Source organism: Cervus elaphus, chromosome 30 (genome assembly GCF_910594005.1).
Source record: "Cervus elaphus chromosome 30, mCerEla1.1, whole genome shotgun sequence".
Classification (NCBI taxonomy): Eukaryota; Metazoa; Chordata; class Mammalia; order Artiodactyla; family Cervidae; genus Cervus; species Cervus elaphus.
The window spans coordinates 61,325,469-61,344,245 of record NC_057844.1 but is presented as its reverse complement, the minus strand read 5'-3'; positions in this window follow the sequence as shown (position 1 = coordinate 61,344,245).

The following is an 18,777-nucleotide window of genomic DNA, read 5'->3' as shown; positions in this document are numbered from 1 at the left end:
TACCACCTGCTGTTAAGATATTGTTAAAACATAAGTTTACTGAATATTGAAATAGTCATTTTCCATATTCTATTTTCTCAACAAAGTGAAGTGAAAGTGAAGTCCCTAAGTCGTATCCGACTCTTTGCGACCCCATGGACTGTAGCCTACCAGGCTCCGCCCTCCATGGGATTCTCCAGGCAAGAATACTAGAGTGGGTTACCATTTCCTTCCCTACGTGTAATTCAGTCTTCAAAAATCCTAGGTATAAATAATAAATTAGCACTTACAGATATTATATCACATAAAAAGGTAATATACTGTTTAAGTAGCAAAATCAGAATCAATACCAAACTGGCTAACTCAAGACTTTACAATTACTCAAAATACCTTAAACTTTTTCTGCTAAGCATCTTCCATGTGTAAGATAAGAGTCACCCATATGGAGGCACAATATGAATTTTACCTCTATAATTGAGGTCTTACTAGTTTTTGCATGATTTCTTCTGCTATCAGTTAGGCCAGATAACCATGATTCAATCGATGAACTTCAGGCAATTAAATATTAATAGAAAATAAATCCATTTAAAGTTCATATTAAAAATCATTATATAAGAAAATTCAACACAATACAGTAAAATATTATATCCACCATGATATGCAGCACCATTCTCAGAATTCCTACTTTGCTGTTATTTAGTCACCTCAGTCATGTCTGACTCTTTTGCAACCCCATGGACAGTAACCTACCAGGCTCCTCTGTCCATGGGATTTTCCAGGCAAGAATATTGGAGTGGGTTGTCAATTCCTTCTTCAGGGGATCTTTCTAATCCAGGAATAGGACCTGTGTCTCTTGCATGGGCAGGCGGGTTCTTTACCACTGAGCCACCTGGGGAATTCCTACTTTAGTACTCCTAAAATAGTAAAGAACCTTGGAGAAAAAGAAAACTATGTTAGAACTGCATGTATCCTCTATGTTCTATAGTAAGGGATATATAAAACTTAACTGTGCAAAGATTCTGTAATTTGAAATCTAGGTAAAGGCATAAAAATAGAAACAACTATATTTTGAATTGTGATAAAAACCTCAAATGATGCCTAATTCCTACAGAAATTTAGAAGATAGAGGATTCCCTTCTATCTGAATTGATCTGAGATGGTACTAAAATTGAATCTTAAAAACAATACAAAAATTAGCAAAAATAAACAAGATTATGGAAATAGAAAGGCCTTATATTCTCAATAAAATCCAAATTTCTGGATAATAGAATTCTGTATTAAAAGTATTTACTAAAGTAAATGTAATGTTGACACAGATGCATAAAATGAGTTAGCTTAGAATACCAATCTAAGGATATGGGATGCTAGGTTTATTTTTAGCATTTGATAAAAATAGTTTTACTTTAGGGATATTCTTCTTAGAGATATATGCATTATGACTGGTGGAGGGGGGGACTCCTGATGACTGGAAGATATAATAGTCAGAATAAAATGAGCTTAAACCAATCAGGAGAGTCAGAGATGGAGATGTGATGAGAGAGCAAATGTCAAAGTAACAGTGAGTCATGAGCCAAGGAATGCAGGCAGCTTCTAGAAGCTGGAAAAGACAAGATAAACAGATGTTCCCCTAAAACATCTGCTAGGAAAGTGACCTGCTGAATCTTGGATTTTAGGAGTTCAGATCTTCAGGACTTTAAAGTATAAATTTGTATTGTTTAAACCACTAAGTTTGTGCTATTTTGTACAACAGTGATTGGAAATGATTAAAGCCTCTATGAAAGCTGTGTGCAGGAGAACTCCAAAGGTTAAGGACACAACAACCCAGAGTCTGAAGGACAAGAAAAGAGAGAAATGGCCAGAACCCAAAGGACTGAGTTGCATAGTGTCAGCCACCTTGTAAAAGAGTAGTGAAATTCTCTGGAGGGTCAAGCCATCTAAAGAACATCCAGCCTGGGAGCTGGGGGAATACATATATACTACCTATGTCCCTCTCCTGTATTTGGTCTTCCACAAGGGCTCCTCACAGGATGACTCAAACTTGCACCAAGAGGGTAAGGGAACCTGCTGACTGGCATGAACTCCTGGGACTGAATAACCTTCTAGAGAACAGACAATTGCCTGACCCATCTCTGCTGGCACTTTCGCATAATTCTCGCTACATGGAGTTACTAGTAACCATCTGCAAGTAAAGAATTCATCACTTCAAATTGCTCAAGTATGTATTACCCCAAACACATTTTCTGACCCTGTTCTTGAACATTTTTTCTTATCATTTTTTATTAGAAAAGCAGGGGGGAAGCTACTGAAAATAAGAAAATGAATTCTTAGAAACTGTCTAGAGTGCAGAAACTGAAATAATAGCAATAAAAACAATAGCAATAAAATATTACAAATGAAGTCAATAACATTTATTGTGAATTTATATCTCCTAGGAATTGTGCTGGCTACTGTGTACAGCCTATAATTATGCCTCTAAATTAACCTGTGGTTTAGATACTGCCTCATCTTTTAGGGTTTTCAAAAGAGATTCAAATATTTAAGCACGTTGTCCCAAATCACAGAGAGCACATGAACAGCTGGAACACAAAGTCACTTTGCCTATCAGCAACATGGTTTCCATCTATGCACAGCAACAACTTCTCTCCTTTTTCAATTAAGTTTAAAATTAAGTATGGACACATATATCCATAGACTTCCCTGTAGTGTTTCATAGATGTAATTTAAAAAAGAGTTAACAAGTGAGAAGAGTTTTCAAATATCATAGGAGAGTGTTAAAGCAGATGCCTGTGAACTGTGCCTTAATTCTTAACAGAATACCCAGGAATAACAATGACCCCTCAATGAAGCTGAGACAGTTTGCATCAAGGGCATACCTTATGTTTTATACTTAACTGCCTGAGGTTTCCCTCCAACATATGTTTTCTGATTCTTTTAGCACTTGAATTACATCTCATTGCAGCTTGTTATCCTGAAGTCTGTTCAGAAAAGAAAAAACAAAACAAAACAAAAAAAACCTGCTTCATGGTGCCTATCCTTTTAAACTATTGAATCAAGGTGGAATTATCTCCCTTGGAAAATAAGTCTGAGATCATTCAGATGTTAATGGCTATTTCCAAACCCCTGCTCCCTGTCCTATTGTTTCTGCTTTCCTATGAGAAAGATAACTTAACTCACTCTATCTCTATATGAGGTTCCTAATATATATGCAATGCAGAACAAGTCAAATATATAAGCAGGCTCATCCTAACTATTAGTGAAGGGCACAGCAAATTTCTGGATCTAACGAAGGCCGTTGTGTACTGCCTGTCCCCTGAACTCACAATTAATCACATTTGACAACTGCCTACAAAATGCAGATTACTTGGCAGATAGTACCTTATGTTTCACATATTCTCCTTCCTCTCCTTGAAGAGCATGTTTATTTTCTATTTCATGGACTTGGTATTTTATATATGCTCAATGAATCTATTATACAAAGTTGCTTTTAATATTTGGTACTTAAGTTTCCATTTAATTATCTGATATGTTAGCAATGTGTCAAGTGAGTTGAACTATAGTGAAGGCTGCAGGATTTCAAGGACACTTATTTTGCTTGCCAATGAACATAATGCATCTTTTTGAATGCTTATAGACACAGTTTTGAATGACAAGACATTTGATATGTTCCTCTGTGATAATAAACACTATTTTACATTATTCTAGAAGGTAACTGATTCTTATGTGTAATTATAATCAAGTAAAATAATTTTCACTGTTAGAAAACTTATTTTTTAATATGATGTGTGGGCTTCTCAGGTGGCTAATGGAGGAGATGGAGAGAAGTGGGCTCAATCCACGGGTTAGAAAGTTCCCCTGGAAGAGGAAATGGCAACCCACTTCAGGATTCTTGCCTGGAAAATCCAAGGGACAGAGGAGTCTCAGGGACTACAGTCCATGAGGTCACAAAGAGTCAGGCATGACTGAGCAACTGAGCAATATCTCAGTTCCGTCACTCAGCTGTGTCCTACTCTTTGAGGCCCCATGAACTGCAGCACGCCAGGCATCCCTGTCCATCACCAACTCCCGGAGCTTGCTCAAACTTGTGTCCATCAAGTCGGTTCATCCCCTTCTCCTCCCACTTTCAATCCTTCCCAGCATTAGAGTCTTTTCCAATGAGTCAGTTGTTCACATCAGGTGGCCAAAGTATTGGAATTTCAGTTTCAACATCAGTCCTTCCAATGAACACCCAGGACTGATCTGCCTTAGGATGGACTGGTTGGATTTTCTTGCAGTCCGAGGGACTCTCAAGAGTCTTCTCCAACACCACAGTTCAAAAGCATCAATTCTTTGGCGCTCAGCTTTCTTCATAGTCCAAATCTCACATCCATACATGACCACTGGAAAAACCATAGCCTTGGCTAGACGGACCTTTGTTGGCAAAGCAATGCCTCTGCTTTTTAATATGCTGTCTAGGTTGGTCATAACTTTCCTTCCAAGGAGTAAGCATCTTTTAATTTCATGGCTGCAATCACCATCTGCAGTGATTATTCCTTTTCCTATTTGGAACCAGTCTATTGTTCCATGTCCAGTTATAACCATTGCTTTCTAACCTGCATACAGGTTTTTCAAGAGACAGGTCAGCTGGTCTGGTATTCCCACGACTTTCAGAATTTTCAACAGTTTATTGTGATCCACACAGTCAAAGGCTTTGGCATAGTCAATAAAGCAGAAATAGATGTTTTTCTGGAACTCCCTTGCTTTTTCAATGATCCAGCAGAAATTGGCAATTTGATCTCTGGTTCCTCTGCCTTTTCTAAAACCAGCTTGAACATCTGCAAGTTCACGGTTCACGTATTGCTAAAGCCTGGCTTGGAGAATTTTGAGCATTACTTTACTAACATGTGAGATGAGTGCAACTGTGAGGTAGTTTGAGCATTCTTTGGCATTGTGTTTCTTCAGGATTGGAATGAAAACTGACCTTTTCCAGTCCTGTGACCACTGCTAAGTTTCCCTAATTTGCTGGCATATAGAGTGCAACACTTTTACAGCATCATCTTTTAGGATTTGAAATAGCTCAACTGGAGTTCTATCACATCCACTAGCTTTGTTTGTAGTGTTGCTTCCTAAGGCCCACTTGACTTCACATTCCAGGATGTCTGGCTCTAGGTGAGTGATCACACCATCATGATTATCTGAGCCATGAAGATCTTTTTTGTACAGTTCTTCTGTGTGTTCTTGCCACCTCTTCGTAATATCTTCTGCTTCTATTAGGTCCATACTATTTCTGTCCTTTATTGAGCCCATCTTTGCATGAAATGTTCCCTTGGTATCTCTAATTTTCTTGAGGAGATCTCTAGTCTTTCCCATTCTGTTGTTTTCCTCTATTTCTTTATATTGATCTCTGAGGAAGGCTTTCTCATCTCTCCTTGCTATTCTTTGGAACTCTGCATTCAGATGGGTATATCTTTCCTCTTCTCCTTTGTTTTTCACTTCTCTTCTTTTTACAGCTATTTGTAAGCCCTCCTCAGATGGTCATTTTGCTTTTTTGCATTTCTTTTTCTTGGGGATGGTCTTGATCCCTGTCTCCTGTACAGTGTCATGAACCTCCATCCATAGTTCATCAGTCACTCTCTCTGTCAGATCTAGTTCCATAAATCTACTTCTCACTTCTACTGTATAATCATAAGGGTCATACCTGAATGGTCTAATTGTTTTCCCCACTTTTGTCAATTTAAGTCTGAATTTGGCAATAAGGGGTTCATGATCTGAGCCACAGTCAGTTCCCGGTCTTATTTTTGCTGACTGTATAGAGCTTCTCCATCTTTAGCTGCAAAGAGTATAATCAGTCTGATTTCAGTATTGACCATCTGGTGATGTCCATGTGTAGAGTCTTCTCTTGTGTTGTTGGAAGAAGGTGTTTGCTACGACCAGTGCGTGCTCTAGCAAAACTCTATTAGCCTTTGCCCTGCTTCATTCTGTACTCCAAGGCCAAATTTGCCTGTTACTCCAGGTGTTTCTTGACTTCCTACTTTTGCATTCCTGTCCCCTATAATGAAAAGGACCTCTTTTTTGGGTGTTAGTTCTAAAAGGTCTTGTAGGTCTTCATAGAACCATTCAACTTCAGCTTCTTCAGCGTTACCGGTTGGGGAGTAGACTTGGATTACCATGATATTGAGTGATTTGCTTTGGAAACAAACAGAGATCATTCTGTCATTTTTGAGATTGCCTCCAAGTACTGCATTACAGACTCTTTTGCTGACTATGATGGCTACTCCATTTCCTCTAAGGGATTCCTGCCCACAGTAGTAGATATAATGGTTATCTGAGTTAAATTCACCCATTCCAGTCCATTTTAGTTAGCTGATTCCTAGCATGTCGACATTCACTCTTGCCATTTCTTGTTTGACCACCTCCAATTTGCCTTGATTCATGGACCTAACATTCCAGGTTCCTATGCAATATTGCTCTTTACAGCATCGGACCTTGCTTCTATCACCAGTCATATCCACAACTGGCTGTTGTTTTTGCTTTGGCTCCATCCCTTCTTTGCCCCTAGAGTTATTTCTCCACTGATCTCCAGTAGCACATTGGGCACCTCCTGATCTGGGGAGCTCATCTTTCAGTGTCCTATCATTTTGCCTTTTCATACTGTTCATGGGGTTCTCAAAGCAGGAATACTGAAGTGGTTTGCCAGTCCCTTCTCCTCTGGACCACATTCTGTCAGACCTCTCCACCATGACCCATCCATCTTGGGTGGCCCCACAGGGCGTGGCTTAATTTCATTGAGTTAGACAAGACTGTGGTCCTGTGATCAGATTGGCTAGTTTTCTGTGATTATGGTTTCAGTGTGACTGCCCTCTGATGCCCTCTCTCAGCACCTATGGTCTTTCTTGGGTTTCTCTTACCTTGGACATGGATTATCTCTTAACGGCTGCTCCAGAAAAGCAATACTATATGTAGCACTTAATTCCATGCTTTAATATTCCAAGTATTTTGTAAAAGTACTGAATATTTAAGTTGGACTAAAAATGCAGACACTAACCAAAAGTTGAAAGTAGTTGTGCAGAAAATGGCATTTATTTGAAATAAATGTGGTATGAAATGAGTCATATGAATTTTTTATGTATGAAACAGTGAGAAAAAATTGATTTAATAAATTAATTAGCATTCAGATAGCAAGTAATGTTATGATGATAGTCAATGATTAAATATCCTCTTTAAGATATATATATTCTTTTACTGGTGTTCACTTGTTGAAGGTGCAAAAATGGTAAATACATGAATGTGGATACATATTTACTTTGTTTAAAGTAAGACAAATTACTTTAAATATATTAAAACTGAAAAAGTTCATTTATAAATGAGTTTATCCCAGTCAAGTGCAACATCATATTGAGTTGATTATTATTTCCATATTATGGAGCAAGAGGCAGTTGAAGGTATGCATGCATGGACTGAAATACGAGAGAATCATTTTTAGCTATTATTTTTCTTCCATATCTTGTGAATAATAATAGAAATCTAACAATCTGACTCTGATAATTACTTCATAAGTTTTTATTTTGAAGTATACTGAAGTATTCCAGATACTAGTGCTACTTTTAGCAATTATTAAATTTATTCAGTCATTCTATGGAAATGGTGATAAAGAAATGGAGCAGATAATTTTAAAAACCTCAGTGTGAAGTATTACTTTAAATAGACCACTGCATAAACAGTAAACTCAAGAACTATTCTGGGTCTATGGGCAAAAGTAGAAAACAGAACGCTGTAAATAGTGTACTGTTTGTAACTGTAACCAATATGAAATACATTCAACCGCCATATACATACAGTTATATTTTAAAATCTTCTGTGAAGAATCTTTTGCCTCAAGTCATTAGGTAGAGAACTATATCAATATATTTTGCAAGGTGGAAGTAATTCTACCACAAGCACAACGGGATAAATACACTTTAAAACTCCTCAATAATATTGGGTTAGAAAGCTGTGTAAAATATAGGCTTATTTCAGTTGCAAAGAAAGACATTTATCATGATACGCCATCCTGAAGCCTAGGTGAAAAACTGTGGCATGGTATGAAAAGCTGTGTCCAATAAGCTTTTATAATTTATATAAAAGATCAAGACACCAGTGCCCAGTAGTCCTCAAAAGTCCTGAGTTTTTCCTTTTCTCCAATGCACCTTGGTGAAAGGCCATAGGTTTGAGGAAGGCTAGGAGACAGACTGGCTCAGATGGTAAAGAATCTGCCTACAAAGCAGGAGACCCAGCTTCGATCCCTAGGTCAAGAAGATGTCCTGGAGAAGGAAATGTCAACCCACTCCAGTACTCTTGCTGAAGAATTCCATGGACAGAGGAATCTGGCGGGCTGCAGTCAGGTTACAGCCCATGAGATCACAAAGAGTCAGACACGACGGAGCAACTTTCACTCAGGAGAAAGATTAACAGTATAAATTTTGGGCAGAGTATCATCCTTCCTCAAAGGGACTTCTAGATCAGTCAACTGGCTCAAATCTGAGAATCGATAGAGGAATCTTGACTCTTCTTGTGATTTAGGATGAGACTTTTGTTTACTCGACCTAGAAATTTTCCTTACAAAGATCAAGTAAGGGTTTTAATAGGCTTCTTATCTAGTTCCCTTCTAGGAACACCATGATCAACTAGTTAATAAGTCTATGCAATAGGTCTGCTCTTTGCTTTGAATCTGTTGTCGCTAGAGTAACTATGCCCTCCTTGTCTTCAGCAGATGAGTAGTGTCACTCTAGTTACCACTGTAAAGCCTGTACTATGGGAAACAGAGATGCCTGAGCTCTTCAAGGATGACAGGGATCCCCTGGCAAATTTAATTCTCACAATATTGGGGCAAGGTTTATCTATGGGACTCTCTAAGTATGGGTAAATCTTAAATGACAAGTCCATTCTAACATTCCCACCTCCCTGAGCTTCTGAATCCCTCCCTCTACATCATAGCAAGGCAAGTCTGGTATTTCCAACTCACTAACACTGAGACATCTTCTGGTCCACATTTCAGCCAACCAGCCCAAGATGGAGCCATTTTACTTCCCTGAGCTGCAACAGTAACACAGAATTTCTGCTTTGTGAGCCCATCAATAAATCTGGCTTGACTCAATTTTATATTCCTTTCATCATTACCCCACTTCCTTAAAAGTCATCTCCACACAGGCTCCCTGGAATGTTTTCTGAGTAAATTAGAAAGCTCAAGTAGTTCTTTTACAGTGCAAAACACCTTCTGGGTCACAATCAGTGCCTCACCTTTAAGGGCTTGCTGGAACTTGAGTCTAGTTATAGGCCTAGAAGCAAAAAAGAGTGGTGAGGTGGGTGCTAAGGAGATCAGCACTGTCTTTTATGGCAATTGCCCCAAAGGGAAGGGCCATTATAGTTTCCTTAACTTCTAGTGGAAGTGAAAACTGCTTGTAATGTCAAAAAAGACTTATCAGAATTAGGGCCTCAATGTTACCAACCTCATCAAAGTTTTGCCATACGTACACATTCTATCTATCAAGAACCCATTTCTTACAGTAGATCCTGAGAAGCTGGGAGTTCAACCTGCATTGCATATCAGTCAGCTGCAGGATGAGCATGATTTGCAGTTATCTCAGCCCTGCAGCTACAAGAAATTAGTCTCCTTCAGGGAATACACCAAAGCCTTCAGGACTTTTCATATAGCAGTCTGAGAAATTTGAATCCCTGAGCTCAACCTTTTCTTGTTTAGTGACATTAGAAGCAACCTGATAGTCTCATTACTTGTGTGTTTACCAAAATACTCCAAAGTACCACACAGTCACCCATCACTTCTTATAAGTGTTTGATTAAGAATATCCAACAGTTGCAGTTTGCCTATCTCTATTTCCACACCATACAGTATCATCGGTTCTCTCTTTTCTACTGGAAACAGTTATTAGTATTTTTAAATATGTCCAGATTAGAGGGTTAATTGTAGAAACTGTATTATTCAGGGGAAGGTCAGTCTTTTTCTTCTATTGAGGTCTTTAACTGATTGGAGTAAATGTTTATCTCATCAAAAACACTCTCAGAGAAATATTCAGAATAATGTTTGATTAAATATCTGGGAACTCCATAGTTTAGTCAGGTTGACACATAAAATTAATGATCACAGACAATATGCATTAGAAATTCCTACTAAATAAAACAAATGTATTTTAGATATATGTATATAAGTATGTTAGATTTCCACTGCTGTGTAACAAACAAATCCAGTGACTGAGAACAACCCACATTAATTTCTCATAATTTCCTTGATCAAGAACCTATGCCTCTCTAAGGTGGATGCCCTGCACAGGATACTTCAAGGTTTCAATCAAGCTGTTGACTGGGCTGGGTTTTGAGAGGCTCTCGGGGAAAGTCAATTTCAAAGATCATTCTAGTTGTTAGCAATCTACAGATTTAACACAAGCCCTATCAAAATATCTATGACATTTTTTCACATAACTAAAATAATCCACATATATTTGGAACTACAAATGACACAGAATTGCAATATTGAGAAAAAGAACAGTTAGAAGTATAACCAATCCAGACTTCAGGCTATATTACAAAGCCATAGTAATCCAAACAAGGTGGTACTGGCACAAAAACATAAATCAGTGGAACAGGATACTGAGCCCTGAAATAAAGTCATACACCTATGGTCAATTAATGATATGGCAAAGAAGTCAAGAATACACAACAGATGAAAGGCAGTCACTTCAGCAAGTAGTACAAAGAAAGGTGGACAGTCACATGTAAAATAATGAAAAGACATGAAACCATAAACTCCATAGCAAAACATTCCTTGACATAAATGGTAGCAATATTTTCTTGGATCAGTCTTTCAAGGCAAAAAACTAAGTAATAAAATAAAAAATAACAGATGGGATCCCATCAAGCTCAAAAGTTTTTGCACAGTAAAGGAAACTATCAATAAAATAAAAAGACAACTTATAGAATGGGAGAAAATATTTACAAATAATGCAACAGAGAGGTGTTACTTTCCAAAATATATCAACATCTCACACAACTGAGATCAATACAAAAAATAATAAAATAATAATAAATGTGCAGAAGATTTGAACATTTTTCTAAAGAAGATAGATGGCTAACAGACACATGAAAAGATGTTCAACATCACTAATTATTAGAGAATAGCATCCATCCACTTCTACAAATATAGACTTCATGTTTACCATGACTTGTTTTCATATTTCCCCTATTTAATATAATGCTGCACTTTACTCATTTGCTTATTATTATCTGTCTCCTCCAGTAAAACAAAAGCATTAAGAACACAGATTTTGTTTATTATTGTTACTGCTTTTCCCCAGTCATGTCTGACTCTATAATCTCATGGACTGTACTCCACCAGGCTCCTCTGGCTATGGAATTCTCCAGGCAAGAATACTGAAGGAGGCAGCCATTCCCTTCTCTAGGAGATCTCCCCAACCCAGAGATTAAACCTGCGTCTCCTGCGTTGCAGGAAGATTTTTTACCATCTGTGCCACCAGGGAAGCCCCTAAAGATTGAGAACAGCTCAGAAGACATAATCAATTAATATTTTCCATAGACAGTGTTTTAGCCTTTTTCCTATTATTATGGTAGTGTACTTGATTAGCAAATTTAGTGTTAAACTATGCTAGCACTCTTAGAACAAGTACTATATATGACTTAGTTTGTATTACACTATTTGATTTGTATGCTAATATATTATCTAAAAATATGGATCTGTTGATCTAAATAGAGATTTCTCCAAAGAAGACATACAGATGGCCAACAGGCACATGAAAAGATGCACAACATCACTAATTATTAAGAAATACAAATAAAAATCACAATGAGGTATCACCTCACACCAGTCAGAATGGCTATCATTAAAAAGTCTACAATTAATAAATGTTGGAGAGGGTGTGGAAAGAAGGGAACTTTCCTATACTGCTGGTAGGAATACAAACTGGTGCAGCCACTATGGAAAATAGTACAGAGGTTCCTAAAAAAACTAAAAATAGAGCTAACATATGATCCAGCAATCCCACTTCAGGATATATATCCGGATAAAATGAAAAGTGAAAGTAAAAGTGAAGTAGCTCTGTTGTGTTCAACTCTGTGACCAAATGGACTGTAGTCTGCCAGGCTCCTCCACCCATGGGATTTTCCAGGCAAGAGTATTGGAGTGGGTTGCCATTTCCTTCTCCAGGAGATCTTCCCAACCCAGGGATTGAACCCCGGTCTCCTGCACCGCAGGCCGACTCTTCATCGTCTAAGCCACCAGGGAAGCCCTATAAAATGAAAAGCCTAATTCAAAAGACACATGCACTTCAGTGTTCATAGCCTCAATATTTGTAAGATCCAAGACATGGAAACAACCCAAATGGCTATGAACAGACAACTGGTTTAAGAAGATATGGTACATATATAGAATGGAAAAGCTAAGCACCCCTGCCAAAAAAAAACCAAATAAATAAATAAATTACTGCCATTTGAAGCAACATGGATGGACCTTGAGACTATTGTGCTTAGTGAAATAAGTTAGAGAAAGATAAACACTCTATCACTTTTATATGAAATCTAAAAAAATACAAATAATTATATATACAAAACAGAAACTGACTCATAGACATAGAAAAGAAACTGGTGATTATCAAAGAGTAGAGGGAGTAGGGAAGGAACAAATAAGGATTATGAGATAAACAAACTACAATTGCACTCATCTCACACACTCGTAAAGAAATGCTTACAATTCTCCAAGCCAGGCTTCAGCAATACGTGAACCAAGAACTTCCAGATGTTCAAGCTGGTTTTAGAAAAGGCAGAGGAACCAGAGATCAAATTGCCAACATCCACTGGATCATTGAAAAAGCAAGAGAGTTCCAGAAAAACATCTACTTCTGCTTTTTTGACTATGCCAATGCCTTTGAGTGTGTGGATCACAATAAACTGTGGACAATTCTGAAAGAGATGGGAATACCAGACCACCTGACCTGCCTCTTGAGAAACCTGTATGCAGGTCAGGAAGCAACAGTTAGAACTGGACATGGGACAACAGACTGGTTCCAAATAGGAAAAGGAGTACATCAAGGCTGTATATTGTCACCCTGCTTATTTAACTTATATGCAGAGTACATCATGAGAAACGCTGGGCTGGAGGAAGCACAGACTGGAATCAAGATTGCCAGGAGAAATATCAATAACCTCAGATATGCAGACGATACCACCCTTATGGCAGAAAGTGAAGAAGCACTAAAGAGCCTCTTGATGAAAGTGAAAGAGGAGAGTGAAAAAGTTGGCTTAAAGCTCAGCATTCGGAAAACTAAGATCATGGCATATGGACCCATCACTTCAGGGCAAATAGATGGGGAAACAGTGGAAACAGTGAGACACTTTATTTTCTTGGGCTCAAAAATCAGTGCAGAAGGTGACTGTATCCATTAAATTAAAAGACACTTGCTCCTTGGAAGGAAAGCTACGACCAACATAGACAGCATATTAAAAAGTAGAGACATTACTTTGCCAATAAAGGTCCGTCTAGTCAAGGCTATGGTTTTTCCAGTGGTCATGTATGGATGTGAGAGTTGGACTATAAAGAAAGCTGAGTGCCGAAGAATTGATGCTTTTGAACTGTGGTGTTGGAGAAGACTCTTGAGAGTCTCAGAGTGCAAGAAGATCCAACCAGTCCATCCTAAAGGAGTTCAGTCCTGGGTGTTCATTGGAGGCACTGATGTTGAAGCTGAAACTCCAACATTTTGACCACCTGATGTGAAGAGCTGACTCATTTGAAAAGACCCTGATGCTGGGAAAGACTGAGGGCAGTAGGAAAAGGGGACAACAGAGGATGAGATTGTTGGATGGCATCACCGACTCAATGGACATGGGTTTGGGTAGACTCCGGGAGTTGGTGATGGACAGGGAGGCCTGGTGTGCCCTGGTTCATGGGGTTGCAAAGAGTCGGATACAAATGAGCGACTGAACTGAACTGAATACATAAAAAGGATAAGCAACAAGACTTATTGTATAGCATGGCAAATTATACCAATATCTTATAAAAATCTATAATGGAATATAATCCACAAAAAACTCAATAGCTCTGCTGTACACTTTAAACAAACACAAAAGTGTAAATCAGATATATACGTCAATATGAATAAAAAGTAATTTGAATTTTCTTTTTCTATATATGACTGGTTCATCACTACAGATTTAACTTTGATTCTTGATTTTTTTTTTTACATTTCAGGGTTTTAATTTTTTTTACTTTTAACTACTATATAAATATAATCTACCTCCTAAAGGACTCATACATCATACAGCACTGCATCACAAAGTGAACACATTTCTGAAAAAAAAAGAAAAAAGAAATGCTTCCTTACAAACATCCCAGAAAGCCAACCCATCCCATTCCACCATCAGATGCCCCCCCTTCTTTCCTCTCTCAAATTAACCACAATGCTGATTTACTGTACTGTAAATATGTTTTGCCTATTGGAATATCGTCAATATGAAGTCAGACCTCATCTGTCATTTCTGGCTTCTTCCTCTTAACATGTGTTCTGCAATTATAACGTGCTGTAACCATATTAAATTTATTATTCACACAAGAATACCCATTTTATGAATCATTTATTTACATATTTTACTCTATACTTGAAATTATATACCATTTGGTCTATTAAAGACCATTTAACTACAAACATACTTGTACATATCCCTTGTTGCACACATGAACCCATTTCTGAGGGGTGAAACCATTTCCAAGACAAAAGTGGCAATTTTTTTTTAACCATTTTTACCTTCCAGAATTAAAAAGTCACATACTCAACTTTAAAGATTTACATCCATGAGAATAAGGTGCATTTTGCTAGCTGGGTGGGACTGGGGAGCACAGTACAGGCAATGAGGCAGCCCATTTTGCCCAAGGTCTTAAAAGACAATATTTCTTAGTAGATATTTTTACTTTTCTTTCAAACCCCTGTAACAGACCTGAACCAAAAGACACAGCCATAATGTGAATCAGGTTTGTGCAAGGAGGGAAGTCAGACACAGGACGTGACAGATGGAAAACAACAATTATTCTACTGCTATTGGTGTTCAGGTGCTAAGTCATGTCCAGCTCTTTGCTTCCCCATAGACTGCAGCACACCAGGCTTCCCTGTTCTTCACTGTCTCCTGGAGCTTGCTCAAACTCATGTCCATTGAGACAGTGATGCCATCCGAACATCTCATCTTTTGTTGCCCTCTTCTTCTTCTCCCCTCAATCTTTCCCAGCATTAGGGTCTTTTCCAATGAGTCAGCTCTTTGCAACAGGTAGCCAAAGTATTGGAGTTTTATGAAATTTAATAAAAGTATGTATGGTGAGCATTTTTTAATATTTCTCTAAAATCATACCATGAAACTATAGAAACAGATAAACATTCAGGAAATATTTAGGATTTGGATATATTAAGGAAAATATTTCATTTTAATTCAAAGATGGAAGGAGTTTGCTTAGTTTGGAGGCACATCACAACCCACCTCCCAAATATACATCTAAATTATCACTGTTACTAACAATGAATATAATGCTTGGAAAGTAATCTTGAAAATTTTAAGATACATTTTCCTTTTCCCACAGAAGAAAATAGTATTTGATAGAGTTGCATTGATTTGTGTTTCAGAAATGAGTGCTATTTTAATTAAGTAATTATACATAATTATAATTATACACATGCAATTGTAATTATACATAATTTGAATTATACTGTACATTATGTAATTATACATAATTTTAATTATAGATTTGTCATAAAATCTAAGAAGTTGGAGATAAAATATCTACTAGGTCACCTAGTCAATTTTTAGAATTCTCCACAAGGGACTGTCTTTTCTTAAGGCTTATTCTTACCATCACATGAGTGCAATAAACAGACTGAATTTCTGTGCTCAGTGATTTCTCTTTATAGTCAACGCATAGCTCACAGGTTTTGTTCATCTCATACTATGCCTCTCAAGGTGTGTTGTGAGTCATGTTGTGATGAGTTAATTAATGTATACATAGAAAAATTCAATGTAATTTATAGATGAGTAAAGTTTATGAATTAAAGCTACCTGAAGATTTTTTTCCCTGAGCTTACTGGTATCTTTTCGCATTGACAACTGGGATGGAATTCTACAGAAATGTTGCTGAGGATTTGTGACTCTGAACACACCCTTGGGTTATTCGAGAGTTGACTTTAACTAGAGTAGGAGCTTGTTTTCCTCCAGTCCTGAACTGACGACACAGCTATTAGAATATTACGGTGCAGATAAGGAGGTCAAAACTGATGCTACCCTCAGAATCACTAAAATGGTATATACCCTACATGGTGGGTTTTGACATCTAAATCATTTGGGCAGGCACTTTTAATTTGAAAATAAATTGAATATAAAATTAAAGCTTTCCACAAGCAGTATTAACTTACACAATCAGCACTTTCTTAGAAAATCACCTCAGGGCTGACTGACCTTAGCAATATGTTTGCAGTATTCACACATGACTGAATCGTTATTTTGCACTATTGCTAAATTAGAAATAAACATAAGTTTCCTTTCAGTGGAAGACAAGGTAAGCAAATTTCTGCCTCTGCCTCTCTTTCTCTTCTCTTTCTCTTTCGGTCTTAACGTGCATGTATATGTGTGTGCATACCTGCGTATACACTCCCATGTGTATGTGTATATGTGTGTGTGTGTGTGTGTATAATAGTATACATAGTATATGCATGTACACACATGCATTATGACTGAGAAGCCATTTTTCTTTTCTATGGATCTGTTTTATAGATCAGCTAATCTGTCCATCCATCCTAAGTTACAATCACCATCCAGCAGTGACTGAAGTAAACTGTAAACACATAATCTTTTCACTAGAGAGAACAACGAGGCGTCCTGCTGATAGTGTGTGCTGTAATAATTACTAAGACAACTCCTTCTTAATCAGGAAAGTCAAATTAAGTATCTTCTGTTATCAAAAGACTTTAACTCCTACTGGACACATGCTCCTAACAGAATGTGTTCTATTTGGCAATGTGGCAAAAGGCAGCACACAGAAAGAGAATGAGCTTTGGATCCATACAGACATCTCTAACATTGAATAAGTTATATAATCAATTTGATCCATTATTTCCTCATCCATTCATTATGGTTCGTTGTACTTTCCCTTCTCAAGCTTAGGTGAAAGTTTTCTCTAACCTTCCTACTTGAATATTTAGGACAACATAATTGCTCTGAAAATGTGGATTTCCTTCCAGGTGTCTAGTCACTACATTCTATCAAACTGGACCTACATGTTCTGTCTCTGGCTGAGCCGTGCTTCCGGTCACCTGCTTCAGCATGAGGACATGGACCCGCTCAGAATACCTACACATATGTGTATCCTTAGCAGCCACAGCATCTGGGTGCAGCTACCACGGTAGGTAACTATGTGCTAGATTCATATAGGAAAAGTTATGCCTAGGGTATGTTTATGTTTTAACAGAAAATTTGGTTCTAAGCCTAAACTGAGAGATCGCTGAGACTATAAGTAAGTCTTATGCAGGGAAGTAAAGTTATAGAAATACAATTCCTACATCACTGCAGACGTCGCCTCCTTTACTGAGATGATAGCACCTGTTTCACGGGATCTCTGAGGATGTTCAAATGAAGCACACAGAGCAATGCCTCACATATAGTAAACTCTGGATGGTTTGAATAAGGAGAGAATTTTTATTTTAAATCCCAGATCAAGACTTTTTTTTCCCCAGAAAATGTAAGTAAAATTAATAAAATAGCATCTTTGAAAACGGGCACTAAGCAAGGTAATCTGATATATTAATAACTTGCCTCTTTTTTGAGCCTCTGAAACACTTTTGACTTTTCCAACCAGCATTGTTATGTGCATAGTTTATAAAATCAGTGTTATGAGATCAGGGTTGCCTTTTCCTATGTAATTTTATATATTAGCTAACATGTTTTCAATGTTACAACTCAATAATGTAAGTCTTGGAGCATATGCAGTGCTTGTAGTATATTAACTGCCTAACAAATATCAACTGTGGCTAAAGCTCAAGTAGTAGGGTGAGATATTGGAAATTAATTATGGTTACAGTGTATTGTTCTCCACTGACTGAAATCTGAATCCAAGAAGAAGCTTTATCCTTCTCCTTTTATCTGAGTTTCTTAAAATTCAGTCCACAGTCTCTGCTTTCTCTATTAATGTGGATGACTTTCTTAATCACAATCATGGCTTCAAGATGTAAGTTCAATAAATCTGTCTCATTCACACTGCATTTCTACTAGTCTCTATAAGGATCACTAATGTGTTCATTAATCCATATAGTTTAGACCCATTTCCTAGGTTCTACCCCTCAAATTCCACTGCCTACTAGGTTATTTTCCCTTGAATGCTGCTGCTCCTGCTGCTAAGTCGCTTCAGTCGTGTCTGACTCTGTGCGACCCCATAGATGGCAGTCCACCAGACTCCCCCGTCCCTGGGATTCTCCAGGCAAGAACACTGGAGTGGGTTGCCATTTCCTTCTCCAATGCATGAAAGTGGAAAGTGAAAGTGAAGTCGCTCAGTCTTGTCCAACTCGTGGGGTGCCATTGCCTTCTCCATTTCCCTTGAATACTACATAGGAATCTTGAACTTATTTTGTCCAAAATACAAATCATCACTTTTTCCACCCGAACCTAATATGTTTCCCATCTTATCTAATAACACTGTCACTCATCCTGTTGCTCAAGGCAATTTCTTGGGAATCATTCTATATTTTTCTCTCGCCTTCTCAAATCTAATTCTCCTATGTCTGACTCTCTCTAGTT